Raw genomic sequence first — 11630 nt, 5'->3', positions numbered from 1 at the left:
ATTTTCTTTGTGACATTGAGGTGGATTTGATTGGTTTGGAATTAAGCACAAACTACACAATGGGCTATCTGTGCTCAGCCCACCACAGGTATCGACACCTGGTTTCTAGCACTGTGAGTCTGCAGACATGCCACTGTGCCACTGGGGGGCAAGTTGAAGTGGAATTCTGACTTCTTTGAGGCAAAGTGTATCAGGTGGGTTGCGTCCTCCATCCATATCTTTCCTGTATTTCTTTTACACTTAATATTTTTATTTTTAAAAATTCGATAACATTTCTCTCAAAGTAAACTAGTATAAAATATATTCAAACTTGTTTAAATTCAATAAATTAAACTGTTACGCCATATTTTATCAAAAGTTTATGTTTTTCACATCCAGTTCCAGTTAAATGTTTTAAATTAAAACCATCTATTATAGATTCCGTAAGACTAACCAGTTGGTCAGATACTGTTGTTTTTAACAGGTTTGATATTTATTTAACAAGTTATTTTCCAAAAACTTCAGTTATCTATTATTAATGATTCTTTCAAAAACGAATTTAAGGGCCAGTATGGCCAAGTGGTTAAGGCGGTCGAGTCGTAATCTGAGAGTCGTGGATTCGACTCCCCATTATACCCAACATGCTCGTCCTGTCAGCCATAGAGGCGTTATAATGTTATTGTCAATCCCCCCATTCGTTAGTAAAAGAGTAGTCCAAGAGTTGGCGGTGGGTGGTGATGACTCGCTGCCTTCCACTACTAAATTAGGGATGAATTTTACAGAGACAACTAGCTAGAATTAGAGGCCTATAATTAGATGGGTCACTCTTAATTCTAATAGACTTTGTTGTTATGCTTATCATACCTCTTTTACAGTCTACGTGGATGTATCCTAACATCAAAGACAAATTAAAGACATTAGTTATTTTATTAATTATCATTTCATTATATTTTTTAATCATATTATATTAAATTTCGTCATGACCAAGGGTTGTGGTTTTATCTATAGTTTTCAAACCGTCAAAAACCTTATTAATATTTTTACAATTAAATTTTCATTGGACTATTGAGATAAATACTAACATAAAAATCCTTCATATTAATAGGAAAATTTTAATTTAATCACCGTTCATTTAATAACCTATTGTTTAAAGAGTAGTCTAAAAGTTGGCAGTGAGTGGTCATGACTAGCTGTTTTCCTTTTAGTCTTACACTGTTAAACTGGGGACGGCTAGCACTAATAGCCCTCGTGCAGGTTAGGCGGAAATTAAAACAAACACTACAAGCCCATTTTACAATTTAAATTCTCTATAATTATATAAATTTGTATTATAATCTATTAATTTCTGAAACAAATTATTATCAAGAATTTTTTGGATATATACACAATGGTAACTCTCATACAATGTATCCATATATCTACTTCTAAGCCTTCATTTTCCAATGAGTTTATTTCTGTTACAAATTTATATTTATTTTTCCTAACCCTAAATTATGCTCCCGTACATCTCTATCTTTACTATAAATTATAAAACCACGAGTTTAAAAATATTTTCTTCTGTCAATTTTGTTTCAGAAATACTTACCAAAACCTCGTAATTCGAGGGTCGCGGGTTCGTGCCCGCGTCGCGGTAAACATGCTCGCCCTTTCAGCCGAGGGGACGTTATAATGTGACGGTCAATCCCACTATTCGTTGGTAAAGAGTAACCCAAGAGTTGTCGGTGGGTGGTGATGACTAGCTGCTTTCCCTCTAGTCTTACACTGCTAAATTAGGGACGGCTATCTCAGATAGCCTTCGAGTAGCTTTGTGCGAAATTCCCAAACAAACTAAATCTATTATTAATCATTTCTTTTAGCAACTTTAGTCAATCTTGATTATTTATACGTGATGTTAAAACAAAATGTTCATAAATAGACTTTGGATCCAAATTTAAATCAAAATGATTTTGTATTATATCATATGTATACTTAACAATATCTTTAACTGCAAGTTTATATTTAATTTTAATAAATTATTCGGCTAAAATTAAAGCTACATCTAATAAAATCTTGTATTTCAGGTCACCTATAACCTTATTTAACATGGTTTTGTTTACCTTTTGTTTAAAATTAATTTTAGTAGCAAACGTTTTTTTTATTATAAAGTTTAGAAGCATTTTTATATTTTACCTCTTATTGTATATTTACACAACTTGGAACTCGCATGCTGATCTTATGCACAGTTTGTACATTTGATATTATTTCCTTCTTCTTTGAAGTATTTCAGTTCATGACTGCCAGCACGCCTTACGCATGTAACTCTATTAGCACAATCACCTGCCACCTGCCCAAATTTATAACACTTGAAACACTGTACCATGGATGAAATGGTCTTCTGTTCTAATCCATTTTCAAGCAAATTGTTTGCATTTTCCTCTTTTGTTTAGCAAACTTTTACTAATGTTGTTTCCTCATCTGTTTGCTTATTATTCTTCCGTTTTATCACTTTCTATATCTTGACTCTTTCATTCCTGTCACAATGTCTTCAGGTTGTATCTTGTAATTTATACCTTTGATGACAAATAGTTTTTGTTTTGTTTTGTTTTTTAATTTCGTGCAAAGATACACGAGGGCTAATCTGCGCTAATCATCCCTAATTCAACAGTGAAAGACTGTAGAGAAGCTAGTCATTACCACCCACGCCAAGTTCAAGTTTTCAAGTTCAGTAGCCAGCTCTACATAGCTATTTTATTTATCGATAAATTATTTTCCTTATAGTTGTTTGTTTACTTCTTTCTTTATATGATGTGATACGATTTTCATATTTGGGACGCTCTGGATAGCTGAAAAGTGGCATGTTCACAGTAGATAGAGCGACTGTGCCAAGTAGTTCTTCATATAGCTTCTGATGACCGAAATGTGTGTTGATTTTTTTAACTCCTTTAATTCATAAATAATACAGGGATTGTCTCCCTGAAAACACCTTTTGCAGAACCATTAGATATTTCACATATTATAGTAATCTAATGTTCATCTGTTATTGAATAGTAATTCCCGTTTCACATTGTACTTAACACCAATAGCTCGGCATGGCCAGGGGGTTAAGGCACTCGACTCATAATCCGAGGGCGGCGGGTTCGAATCCCTGTCACACCAAACATGCTTGTTCTTTCAGCTGTGGGGGCGTTATAATGTTACGGTCAATCCCACTATTCGTTGGTAAAAGAGTAGCCCAAGAGTTGGAGGTGGATGGTGATGACTAGCTGCCTTTCCGCTAGTCTTACACTGCTAAATTAGGGACGGTTAGCGCAGATAGCCCTTGAATAGCTTTGCGCGAAATTCAAAACAAACCAAAACTTAACACCATATTTCTGTAAGTAGGCTTGCTTCACGAGGTGACAATGTTTACATCAAAATTATGATTCTTTCTTCTTTTTTTAAACAAATTTTTATGGAATAATGATAAAACAGGTAGCCAAAGATCCTAAAGACTGTTTTACTTTATCAGATGATGATAACATTATAGTTACTGCTAGAACTAGGTAGACCCTACTCCTGTTGAACAAAAATAATGATGAAAAATTAGAAATCTTGGCTTCCGACTTTCGACCGTTCTAGATAGCTGAAAATCTGAATATTTACTGGAGATAGAGCGACTTTCATATTGCTTTAATAGAAGGTGTCCGTGATAGTAGAGTGATAATCAGGCAGTTAGTGTTGTCTTGTACAATCCAACAGTAAAATATCATTTGCCAAAAGAGGAAGCATTTACATTTGTGAAGTGTCTACCAGTGAGTTAGCAATAAATTTAAGGGCTTACAAGTCTTAAAATCGGGGTTCGATTTTCCGTCAGGAATAGGGTGAAGATAACTGGTTGTGCAGTGTCGCACTAAAGCAAGAACAAAATATAGAATAATTTGTTTTAAGGGAAAACGTCTTGTTTTTTATTTGACAACTTATTATTGAGATTGTGAATTTTTATTTGTTTTTATTAACTAATTATGTTTAAAATAAAACACGAGTTGTATTAAAAGTATATGATAACATCTGTTGCCATAGCACCTAAATGCTTTGGAGATATTCCATCTATTAGATAAAATTCATATACTGATGTTAAACTAGCCTGCAGTTAATAAAAATCAGTTAAGGTTTAAGAGTTCAATGCGTACACCTACAACGTCTCAACTCCCACTACTTTTTGGTGTCTGCAATCAGTTGTGGGAAGACAGTTACTCTTCATATTTACACATGGCCTTGAAGTAGTTCCACCCTATACATTCTACACGGTAAAACGCCCACCTCCACCCTTTTATTTAGAAAATGATTTTCAACAAAACTAAAAATCCTACCTTACTAGTTCGTAAATTCCCAATCTCTACTCTTTTATTTACAAAAGGATCTTCAACAGAACTAAAAATCCTACCTTACTGGTTCGTAGATTCCCGATCTGTACTCTTTTACTTGAAAATGTGTTCACGTAGAATCCACGCGAATTAAACAAATTTATCGAGCTGAAGTTAATCTTTCCGACCCGTTATACCGTTTGTTTTCTTTTTGCAAAGCCACATTGGGCTATTTATTTGTTCAGCGAGAGGAATCAAACCCCTGAATTTACCGTTATAAATCAGAAGACTTACCGCTATGCCAGCGAGAGAACTGGTATACCCAACAAAAGTGTAGATTTATATATATTTTAAAGTCAGTTACTTATAAGCTAAGGTTTGGTTTGGTTTGAACTTCGTGCAAAGCTACACGAAGGCTATCTGCCTAGCCATCCCTAATTTATCAGTGTAAGACAAGAGGGACGGCAGCTAGTCATCATCACCCACCGCCATCTCTTTTACCAACAAATAGTGGGATTGGCCGTTACATTATAACGCCCCCACGGTTAAAAGAGCGAACATGTTTGGTGTTACGGGGATCCGAACCCGCAGCTTTCAAATTACAAGTCCAGCGCCCTAACTCTTTGGCCATGCTGGGCTAATGTTTGTTGTTCTAGATGGCTTTAGCGTTTGGCTAATTTGTGTTAAATTGCTGAATTTAGTTTGAGTGGTAACAAACAAGTTGTAATATTAAGTGTTAATTTATCGATTAATAAAAGAAAATATATTGAATATCAGTATCTTTTTGTTTCCGAAATAATAGTTTATTATTAGTTAATATTTTAAAATTAATTTTTGATAATAGGGTCTGCTCGGACCCCTGACAATGGTAGATTTTTACAGAAAAATAACACAGTTTTTCAATGTCTTAGAATAACTATCCATCAATTTCAATACCCAAAATTTCAAACACTGAATTTGAAAGTTTCTTCTGTAGCTTCTGATCAGAGTGAACACTGATCTCTCAATACAGCACATTTTTGACACCAATTACACTCTCTGGTATTCTTAGGTCACTTGACATAGTTGATTTGACGGCGGATGAATGCGTACAGGGAAAGAACATTTCTAAGATTTTCGTTAAAAGAAAGAAAACAGAGAGGTTTATTATATATCACATGAAATATTTGGTTATGTACAAATTAATGGGTGGCCCGGCATGGCCAAGCGTGTTAAGGCGTGCAACTCGTAATCTGAGGGCCTAAACATGCTCACTCTTTCAGCCGTGAGGGTGTTATAATGTTACGGTCAATCCAACTATTCGTTGGTAAAAGAGTAGCCCAAGAGTTGGCGGTGGGTGGTGATGACTAGCTGCCTTCCCTCTAGTCTTACACTGCTAAATTAGGGACGGCTAGCACAGATAGCCCTCGAGTAGCTTTGTGCGAATTTCAAAAACAAACAAACAAACGAAAACAAATTAATGGTGTCTCCACTTGTCTATGTCTTTTCGCTTCAAAATTAGAGAGGAAGGAGAAAAATCTGAAAATAAACAAATATTAATTCATCGCTTAGCCACGGGTAGACTACTAGATTAATAGTAAAGGACTGATCGCACAAAAGTTTTACATCAATAAACGTTACAACTTATCAATCAGAAATTTAACTGCGAAAACATTAGAACAATCAGATACGCGAATAAAATTCTCAAAATCTCTTTACAAAATTGTAGTAATGTAATTAGCTTTTATTAAATTATATTAATTACTGTACAATTTTCTCATTATTCTTTAATAGGGTTTGTATTCTTACAATGTCTCCTTACAAAAAATATTTTATTTTTTCAGAAATAAAAAAGAAATCAGCAAGACGGATGTTCTCAACAAATTTTAAAAATACATTTTTACCGACAGATGACAGCACTTTCAACTATAAACTGAAAAAGGAAAACGATTGATCTAATAAAATTTATTTAAATAAACGTGTGGATTGTGCTTAATCCGTATTCAGCTTCTTCTACACAGTAAAAAAAAAAATGTGTATAATATAAAAATTAATTCATATAAATGCAACATTTTTTTTCTATTAATACACTTAAACGTTAACAAAATACAGCCGGTTAGATACTTTATTTGGTAAGAAAATTGAGGTCTGATTCACCAATGGTTAAGAGTTGAAATTGATATTTTGATTACTGTTCAATTTATGATTAGGGATGGCAGAGCTACAAGGATTTGAAAGTGTCATATCAGTCTTTAAAGATAATCTCATGTATCCGTGGTTACGTATGGCAAGATGGTGAATATTTTTTGCCGATGTAAATGGCCTTAACTATCGCCAAGTTGTAATTACGTATTTTAAACCCAAGAACACATTGGTATCAGATGATAGTCTTTCTGTTAGAATAAACGAGGGTAGATTGGCAATGAAAGACCAGCCTCGGCAATATCTCATGCTGCATACTAATTAAACAAGTAAAATTTAAATTTTATTTCTAAGAATTATTCAAATGCATCTGCCCTGTGTTCTGGTAGACCAATCTGCCCTTGTTTGAAAATAATGTTCATATTAATTTTTTTTTGGAGAAAAATGTTTATTTGTCTTTTAATATTACTAAGGTAAAAAGAGGTAAACATATTACTATACCGAGGGATACATGGATTTAGATTTAAAGTTCTTGTTTTGAAATCTGCAAATCATTGAGTTCAAAATATGAAAGGAAGCGTCATTTAACACTAAAGTGCCTCTCAAAGCAAAAAGGATAACGATGATCAGATAAACAATATTTTATATTTGTAGCACACGAGTAACATAGATAAACGTTACGGAATCCAATAGATTTCATTTTCAGTATGTAAAGTAAAATTAAGTAATTACATCATTCCCAATTAAGTAACTTAAATACATAGCTATAACAACAGTAATTTAACCAAAAACTAAAATAATATGAAAATTAAATGAATAACAAACAAAATACTGTTCATATTAGAAAATGTGTAATTTAAAGGAAGATGTCATGTTGTTCGGTGTTTGTAAAGTTTTTTTTTTTTATGTTGAGAGTTGTTTAATCAGTAATTCCAGATCAATTTTGTTTGGTTGCGAATATATGTTCGTCAGGCTTAGTTTGCTGGTTTACTCTCCACGTCATTTCAGTTATAATAGTAACATTTAAGTTATCATCAAAAAAGAGAGTCTCTCACCCCCACCCATCACAGGAAATTGACATGTTCTGTTTCTTTACCATGTTGGTGTATAGAAGAAACATGGAGTTACTGATTTTCTTATTCATTTATTTATTTTATGTGTTTTCACTGTAATTTCCGTATATTTATTGACCCTACCTTTTGGCGTTTAGTTTAACCAATGTGTGAAGCCTTACGGTCTCCACACGTGTAAATAAATACAAGACAAGAAAAAAGAAAAACTAGAAGCTGTTTAGTACAGAAAAACTAGGTGCATGGTGTGAGTTTAAAAACTAATCTAAAATCAGCTTTGATGTAGTAGCGATGAATTATCTTCTAATTGGCTTTTTAAAGTTAAACTTTGTTTACTAGCATAAGGGAGAAGATAGTGTGTAGTAAGTTTGGATACAGTTGGTAGTCTGTGTAGATTAGTGGGTTTCGTAGTTAGAAAGGTTTAGGTAACTTTGTGTAATAGATGTTGTGAATGATTGTTATGTCTTAAAATACCCTGTATGAGTGAATTTTCAGAGGGTAAATTAAAGTACATAGAACACAAGTTATAAACTTTGTTTAATAAACATGTTACCATATTTCTTTTGTATGTGACTTAAGTAAAGCTGTCAAATTGTGTTAAAAATTCAGCGAACGTTTTGGTTTTTGTTTTGTTTTGTTTTCCATATATTGATGTGCCAAATCCCCTGGTGTAACTGTTAACAAGAATATCTAAAAACAAAAGTAAATTATTATTATCTTCAACCTCGTAAGTGAACTTACGGCAGGATGTTGTGAGTTCAGGTATTATAAGATTTATAGCAGTGTTCCTTATCCTGAAAAATAATAAAAATGCTGTCTACATACTACTGTAAATGATTGGTCTAATGTCGGGCCCAGTGAGGAGAGTTTATCGCTACACCACCTATTTGTTAAAATAGGGTTTTATAAATAAACATAGAATTCCGAAAATTGTTTAACCTCCAAGTTTAAATTCAAGGAAGGTCCAGTTCAGTCTGTCTTTTGATCAATGTGTGTTATTGGATTATACTAGTTTATTCACTTCACCAATCCAGTGTATATGTTGTTTTTTTCTCATAGTGGCTACAGAACACGTTCACACCAACAATTTGAATAGGAAGTATGAATTTTTGGTTGTAAGATCCAAAAATTTGAGCTACTGAAAAGACTTGCAGCGAAATATTATTGTGCGAAAGTTCAGATATACATATATCAATGGTTTCACTTAGAGGTGTATTTGTAAACAGAGAGATAATGTCGACACTGGCCGTAAAGTAGTTTTTGGAAAAGACTGGTTGACATAATTCACGTGCAAAATGAAAGGAACAGGAATAGTGAGCTTATTGGTAATGAGCAAGCGGGAGCATTTTGAGGCTATCAAATATACCTAACAAACGATTTTCCTATTCAGTTTACTTGGGTTTTAACCACAGATATTTAACATGAGTTGAACCATCTTAGGTGCTTTCGAAAGTGAGTAGTCTTAGATGTATACTTTAATAACAAAATATCTAATATTACGAAACTGTAAAATATACTGTATTAACAACAACGAAGAAATAGCCTTTATCAGCCACTTTCCTCACCAACTACTAAGACTAATGCGAATGATTTTTTGTATTTTCTTTTATTACCTTTCTTCTCGTTTAAACGTCTCTCATTTTTTTAAACCAAAAATTATCAGTTTTATTTGACACACTTTGAACACAGACTCACAAATACTATTAAAAAGTCCATTTTTCCTTGATAAACTCTTTCCTTAGTAAAAAGACACATAACCTTGGAAAGAGGATATTAGAACACTAGAAACACGCACTTGGATAATAAATATTTTGAAATGAGGCTTGAACGTGTGTTTACCTTAAATGAGAATTTTCCTTATTTGAGTGCTTGAGTTATAAACATTCTTAGGGCCCTATGTCATTAAGTTGCTATACTTCGTGCATGGCACCTTCTAAACTGAATTAAAAAACGCATTTTTATCTGTTACTAATATCATATTTACGTGGTTAGAAGTGGTACAAGAGTAATTTATAAATTTTCATTTATAAAATAATAAGGAACGACATGATGATGGTAGGTTTGAAATATTCGGTTGAAGTTCTGGAAGAAGGGTTTGTATACAAATCATTCTAATTCAGTCAATTCAAGAGAGTTAAAAGTTATATAAGTTTTCATTAGTCAAGTAGACTCAACCTAGCCAAGCGGTTAGGACGCTTGATTTGTAATCTGAAGGTCGCAAGCTCCAATCTTCATCACACCAAACATGCTTGCTTTTTCACCAGTGTGGGCATTATAATGTAACGGTCAATCTCACTATTTGTTGGTTGTTGTTTTTTTGTTTGTTTTGGAATTTCGCACAAAGCTACTCGAGGGCTATCTGTGCTAGCCGTCCCTAATTTAGCAGTGTAAGACTAGAGGGAAGGCAGCTAGTCATCACCACCCACCGCCAACGAATAGTGGGATTGACCGTCATAGTATAACGCCCCCACGGCTGGGAGGGCGAGCATGTTTGGCGCGACTCGGGCGCGAACCCGCGACCCTCAGATTACGAAGCGCACGCCTTAACGCGCTATGCCGTGCCGGGCCCTTGTTGGTTTAACAAAATATAAACAAAGAGCCTTACACTCTTAAATTAGGGACGGCTAACGCAGATAGCAGACGTGTGGCTTTGCTCCAAATTCAAAAACAAACAAACATTAGTCAAGTAATGCAGTAATGAAGCATCTCTGTCTTTTTGTGTGCTAAAGTCACCGTCAGCAGTAACACCAAAAGCTTTCTCGAATAAAAGACCAATAAACTAGTCGATAAGGTATTTTCAGTTATTTATTATATATAAAACCATTCCTGTCATGTAATATGTGAATCACTTGAGTGTACATTTACAGTACAATATGCGGAATTAGTCAAGAGACGGGTGAGGGGTTTCAAAAACTGACTGACTTAGATGTATTCAAGCGCTAATGCTGCGCAACCAAATCAAAATTTCAGTGGTCATAGTAACTCTGCTTTGTATTTATGGAAAAGATACTTTGGCAACCTAACGCGTTCCTGATTCTAGTTTAACTACTAACTAAGGAGAAGGCAGCAAGTCAGCAGCATCTTATCACCTATCATTTAAACTAAAGAGTGAATGTCCCCCTTATAACGCAATCCACAGCTCTATCATGGAATCTAATCTTACTTTTTCATCAGTAAACTCCTTAAATGTTTAAACTTAACTTTTGTTTGCTCACTTGTAGATATATCTTCACTAATTAAAACTATACTCCTGAACAAGGCTTCTGCTCACTCTTGTTGCAGGACAATTCATAGAAAAAGGAACATTAATGGTACCAGTTAACCCTAGTCCTCAAACGATTCTGTGAATGCATCTCTACATCTGCTCTGTTTTTTAATTGCTTTTATTATTCCTTCTTTTCTTTTTTTCTAAATCTACTTTGTGTAAATAACATCATTTGCCCACAGAATGGCCCGTATAAGTTCGATTTCATTTAAATAAGAATCATAACACTTAAGACACCAACTTTTAAGAGGAAAGCACAGTAGGTAGATCAGCACTAGTGGACTTAATATACGGTCTTTTTTAAGACATTGCAGAATAGACCAATTATGTCACGCAAGAGAAACAAAACCAATAATGACCCAAGAGGTGTAGCGAGTTCTGAAAAACAAGTGTAGCTATGCACCATGGTCGTCAACTACACCCTTGAAATCACAGTATCAGTAAGTCTCAGGCTAATGGGAGTAAAGAAGACATGAAGAAGAGCCTAACTTAACTCGTGTCAAAAACACTGATAGTGTATATCCTGAGATATCTATATATATGAGTTAGTCGTATTAAAATCCTGAAATGAATTACAACATCTTTTGATTAGAAAATATATTTACTTTTATTAATCCACGTTATTTTAAGAAATATCACCTAAACGTATAAATGTGTTTGTTTGTAATTTCGCGCAAAGCTACCTTAATTTAGCAGTGTAAGACCAGAGGGAAGGCAGCTAGTCATCACCACCCACCGCCAACTCTTGGGCTACTCTTTTACCAACGCAGATGGGATTGACTGTCACATTATAATGCCCCCACCGTTGAAAGGGCGAGCATGTTTGGTGCGACCGGGATTCGAACTCGCGACCCTCGGATTACGACTCAAACG

This window comes from Tachypleus tridentatus, chromosome 7 (genome assembly GCF_004210375.1).
Source record: "Tachypleus tridentatus isolate NWPU-2018 chromosome 7, ASM421037v1, whole genome shotgun sequence".
In the NCBI taxonomy this organism is placed as follows: domain Eukaryota; kingdom Metazoa; phylum Arthropoda; class Merostomata; order Xiphosura; family Limulidae; genus Tachypleus; species Tachypleus tridentatus.
Note: the sequence above shows the minus strand (reverse complement) of the source record.